Source organism: Triticum aestivum, chromosome 2B (genome assembly GCF_018294505.1).
Source record: "Triticum aestivum cultivar Chinese Spring chromosome 2B, IWGSC CS RefSeq v2.1, whole genome shotgun sequence".
NCBI classification, from domain to species: Eukaryota; Viridiplantae; Streptophyta; class Magnoliopsida; order Poales; family Poaceae; genus Triticum; species Triticum aestivum.
The window spans coordinates 39,877,163-39,883,372 of NC_057798.1; positions in this window are offsets into that span (position 1 = coordinate 39,877,163).

The window sequence follows — 6,210 nt, forward strand, 5'->3', positions numbered from 1 at the left end:
CTTCTTGGCCAACGATGATCTATGCACATGCATCGTCACATGAGTCGATGATATGCAACATATATAGTTGAGCAACAGAAAGAGACAGACTTGGAATAAATAGAAACAACATATCATAAGCATAAATAACAAAGTTCATCGTACCCAAAATGCCCTAACTAGAGTGATCTTCACTAGTCGAGGAGGAGGACGGTTTAATTACATCACAAATAAAGTTTCACTGTGCATAACTCAAAGTTTTGTCATACAGAAAGTATGGACTAAACAGACACATTGTCATATATCGACAATCACTCCAACATGTCGTGCCATCCATCGAGGTCAGGAAGATAGTCCCCGAGCTTAGTGAAAGGCTTCATGTCGAGACGCTGAGAGGCTATCCATGTTCGGACGTCTTCCCGCGACATTTGTCCTTCTTCATAGAACATCCCTATTTTTTGGACGACCTCCTTCATGATGATTTGGGCAAGTTCGCGCTGGATGTGATAGAACTCAGCTCGAAGTCGATGATCCTTGATATCTCCTACGTTCTTTGCCCATTGCAGAATATGGGCATCGCCGGATCTAGGTGACATGCGAAGGTTCTGGTGATCCTGTCTGTACTCCAGCATGTGGTGTAGGACATAGAATCCATCATTAAGAGAATTGTTCGGTTGCTGGATGCAGCAGAAGTCGGTCTTATGGCCGAAGGCGACCCTGCCGCCCCTTCTCTTCTTGTCCCTGACCTCTCCACCCCTTGCTTGGTAGTAAAACATAGCACTGTCGAGAACATCCTTGATGTGGGTGTAATCCTTTTTGTGAATGTTCTTCGACGAGTCCAAGTAAAGAGCGTGGGAGAATTGGGGGTATAGGATGATGAGGACGGCGCGCCCGCCGCTGCGTAAAATAAGTACACCTCAAATTACTTAGCCTCCACCGTGCAAATGAATGATTGAAATCGAAGGAAGGATAGCAGCGCGGATGACTTACACGGGATGATAAGGCACGAGAATCGCCCCCTTGTCCTTATTGGCGAGCATGAAATTGACGATGTATTCCCTCGCGTATACACGGTGCTCTGCACAGACTCCCAAGAAGCCCTCGTGCATGTAGTACGGGTCAGCGACACAGATATGAGATATCTGCTCAACCCCGATGATGTAGTTCATGTGCAAGGCATAAAGGCGGACAAACGTAAAATCCAGCTTCTTCACGTGAAACATGTCGAATATGTAATCGAATCGGAGGAAGAACTTATCCGTGGGGAAGCTGTCGACGTACAACATTTGCCGCGGAACGTTAACCACGTAGAGTGGGTATCCTAGATCTGTCGAGGTGATGAGGCCTTTCTCTACCCGCAGCACATCATCATGAAGTCACCTTAGATCGCCGAATCTGGCCTGTAGCGCTGTTGCAGGTAGGATTGGTTGACCGGGGATATGCCATTTATCCGCATCGGGGATATCTATACGGTCCTGAAGCCGAGGCTGCTGAGGCGGCTGGATCATAGAATCAGCTTTTTTGCCTTTCCTCGCTCTCTTCCTAGACTTCTTTACTACCGGAAGGTCGTCCATAATACGTTGAGATGGCAATTCAGGCACCAACTTATGACGCTCAAACCCTGAGGAGGCGCTAGTATAGACATACTGTTCAGCGCCACCGTCGTCCTCGTCCTCATCCATGGCGACGTCATCAGCAACTAATGGAGCCTCCTCCTTACCCCGTCCGCTATCACCCAACCCGACACCCGACGCTAATTGGGTAGGTGGGGTGTTGATGTTCATACCTTGCTGAGGCTGCGTGCTCGTGGGTGTGCTCCCGACCGCCTCCAGACGAAGCAGACTCTTTGGCCACAACAGGACCCACCCATTGCAACAATCACCAAGCCGCCGCGGTGTCTCCTCGTCATCCATCAACGCGTCGCTAAACTTGGTCATGGCGTGTTTGTTTATCTTCTTCATTGCCGGGTCCTCGTCTGGATCTTCATAATCCTTCTCACTCTGGCCCGGGAACAAGAATATCTGGTGAAACTTCTTTAGGAGGGCGCTCCTCATATTTTCTATCTTCTGTAGTTTCTCATCGTTGATGGTGGCGGTTGTCCGTACGATGCAGCCTATTTCATTGCCGTAGCATCGAAGCGCTTCCTCGGGCGCCTTTGGCTCAAAAATGCCGTCGTCCACCTCCGTGACCACCAGTCTAGTAGTCCTGAGTTTGTTACGAAGCCGTTGCCTCTTTGCTTTCGGTTCTACACCGGCTCCGCTCCCCGAGGCAGCATCGGTCTCAGTCTCAGCACCGGTCCCGATGCCGGTCTGAGTCTCAGCGCCGGTCTCAGTCTCAGCACCGGTCTGCGTGTCGGTCTCAGTCCCCGATGCCACCGGTGGGCCCAGCAACAACATCGGTTGATCGTCGGTAAGGCTAAAAAATTCGTCTGCCGCCCGGTAGACGTCGACGCAATCACCAGAACCCTGTCCTTAGTCGTTGCTAGCCATGTTTCCTATGATTAAATCTAGTAAATTAATTCTAGACCTAATAAAATGAATAATGACATAAAAAAGGCCTATTGTTTTGCAGGAATGTTGACTCCTTCCTGGTGCGGCAAATCCCGGGCACTCGATATGTCCTAGTTTGTAGCACAAGTCATGCCAAAATTCACGGAAAATTTCGGCATGACCATTGCTAAAAAGTGGACAAATCGAGAACCTGAAATTTGCCGGAACAGAAATGAATCAACATTCCGGCAAAACATAGGCCACTCAGCATCATTCCCTGGAAACAACAAAGCTACATGGGCACAATCGAACCACTTCAATAAAAATATATAACATGACCACTTCAATGAAAAGATATAATCAACAATAAAAGTCTAGGAAGGGATCATCTTTAAAATAAAATTTGCCTAAATTCTTTTCCTTCAAAAATAGTGGTCTTTTCAAAAATCAAAAACCTATGCAAAATGACCTCACTAAACACTTCTCTGCCTAGGACAAAACCCAAATTATGTTGATCTAGCTATTCCTCTCTCTCACACAAACACACATTATTATCTCTAACCCTTCTCTGCCTAGGATAGAACCCAATTAAATTGCAAGGAACTCCATTTCTCTAACCCTTTTGACCTAATGCTCTAACCTAGCCAACCTACTTAACCTAGCTTGTTAATCCAACGAACCTAATTAACCTACCTATTTAACCTAGTTAGTTAATCTAGTTTACCTAGATAATTAACCTAATTAAACTAGTTAACGCAGCTAGTTCTCTGTCAAAGCCCTAAATAAATTTTTGCACTAATTAACCTAGATAATTAACCTAATTAAACTAGTTAACCTGACTAGTTCTCTGTCAAAGCCCTAACTAATTTTTGCACTAACCTAGATAATTGACCTAATTAAACCAGTTAACCTAACTACTTCTCTGTCAAATCCCTAACTAAATTTTTGCCCTAACCTAGATAATTAAGCTAATTAAACTAGCTAACCTATGCATGAGACAAAGAGGAGGTGTGGGGGCTTATAGAGGATGGCTCCGGTGGTGGCGAGGGAGGCAGGGGCATCTCCGGTGATGGCGCGGGAGGCAGTTGTGGCGAGGGAGGATCTGGTGGCGTCGACGGCGGCTCCGGTGGCGTTGATGAGGCCGCGCGGCTCCGTGGCGTTGGGGGCGGCTCTGGTGGCGTCGACGGCGCATGGCTCTGGTGGCGTCGACGTCGGCAGGAGACGGCGACGAAGTGGGGCGACGGCGAATCAGGGAGACAGTGGTAGGGTGGGTCGAGGGATTTGGGGGAGAAGTGGTGGCCGGGGGGAAATGGTTTTTTGGTTAAGTCAAACTTAGCAGTAGCGCGTTTCGTAAAACGCGCTATAGCTAAGATAGCTATAGCGGTTTTTACAAAATGCGCTGCTGCTATAGCTATGTAATTTTCTTCCATTTTTTAATTTCCTTTTTTGTTTCTATAGCGGGGGTCTAGGACACGCGCTGCAGCTATGTTAGCTATAGCGCCTCTTACAAACACACGCTACTGCTATGCCTTCCTCCGTTTTTTCACTTTTTCATTTATTTTGCTTTACATTTTATTTTTTCCTTTCTCCTTTTTCTATTTCTTTCATTTTCATTTACTTTTCTATTTTTTTTCATCTTATTTTATTTCCATTAGTAGTAGCGCTCTTTGTAGGAAACACGCTACTACTTATGCCCTAGCGGTAGTGCGCTTCTTCCAAGCCCGCTACTGTTATGCGTAGCCTATAATTCTACCAATAGGAATATTAGTAGTAGCGCTTTTGCCGCTACACGCGCTACTGCTAAGATTGTATCTGTAGCGCGGTTTTTCTCAATCGCTACTGCTATCTAGCACTAGCGCCCTTTTTTGACCCGCGTTGTTGCTAAATTTCTGCGTATAAGGTTTTCCCTAGTAGTGGTTGGTTGGAAGAAATCGACGATGTCCCAGGTACACATTCTTCCTGCATTTGACCAAATATATATTTTTGGCGTCATCTAAACAGTGCGTGCATGTGTCATATCCCTGGTTTGTCTGTCCTGAAACGTTACTGAGAGTAGGCTAATCATTGATGGTTACAAACATCAACACATGTAGGTCAAATTCCTCTTGTATGTGCTCATCCCACACACATACACCTTTTCCATTCCACAGCCATAAAAGTTCTTCAAGTAATGGCCTTAGGTACATATCAATGTTGTTGCCAGGTTTCTTAGGGCCTTGGATTAGCACTGGCATCATAATAAACTTCCGCTTCATGCACAACCAAGGAGGAAGGTTATAGATACATAGAGTCATGGGCCAGGTGCTATGATTGCTGCTCTGCTCCCCAAAAGGATTAATGCCATTTGCGCTTAAACCAAACCATACGTTCCTTGCGTCACCTACAAAGTCCCCCCACCTTCTCTCGCTTTTTCTCCACTACGACCCGTCAGCGGGTGCTCCCAACTCCCCATCTTTCTTACGGTCTTATTTGTGCCATCGCATCAACTTGGCATGCTATTTGTTTTTGAATAGATGTTTCAACCGTGGTATTATATGAGCATACCACATCACCTCTGCAGGAACCCTCTTCCTGGGGCGCTCGCCCTCAACATAACCAGGGCCATCTCATCTGATCTCATAACGCAATGCACCGCATACCGGGCATGTGTTCAAATCCTCGTACTCACCACGGTGGAGGATGCGGTCATTAGGGCATGCATGTATCTTCTACACCTCCAATCCTAGAGGGAATAGAACCTTCTTTGCTTCGCATGTACTGTCGGGCAATTCGTTATCTTTGGAAGCTTCTTCTTCATTATTTTCAGTAGCTTCCCAAATCCGTCGTCAGATATATACCATTGTCTGCCTTCTATTGCAGCAATTCCAGTGTGGTACCAAGCTTTGTGTTTTCATCTTCGCAATTTGAGTACAACCCTTTTTTGTGATCCTCTAACATGCGATCAAACTTCAACTTCTCCCCTTCACTTTGGCATTGTCTCTTTGCATCAACAATGACCCAACGAAGATCATCATCGGGCACATCATCTGGTTCCTCTTGATCTTTAGCTCCCCTCATTGCAGTATCACTGTATTCAGTGGGATAGTTGTCATCATCCTCTTCTTCTTCATTGTCTTCCATCATAACCCCTCTTTCTCCATGCTTGGTCCAAACATTATAGAGTGGCATGAAACCCTTCTCAAGAAGGTGGATGTGAAGGGTTTTCGAGTCAAAGTAATCCTTTGTATTCCCATAGACAGGGAATGTACAATACATAAAACCATTCTGCTTGTTTGCCTCAGCCACTTCGAGAAATTTATGAGGTCCCTCAATGTACTGGGAGGTGCGTCGGTCACCGTACATCCATTGCCGGTTCATCTGTGTGCATTATATAATTAAGTGTATCAAAAACCATTACAGAACATCATGAATAGAGAAGTGACCAAATTAATAAAAGTTCATCATCACATTAAAACCGAAGTACAGTAGTGATCAAATGTTATTACTAAAAAACAAATACATAAAGTTCATACATAGTTCTCATAAAATAACATATAACCCTCTAGAGCATCTAATTAAAACATACATTGAAACTATGTAAAAGATTTAAATGCAACAACAAATGCGTCATAATCGCAACTAAGGTAACAATTGATCCAACGGCAAAATGATACCAAGCCTCATTATGAATGACATATTTTTTAATCTTTCTAATATTCAGGCGCATTGCATCCATCTTGATCTTATGATCATCGACCATATC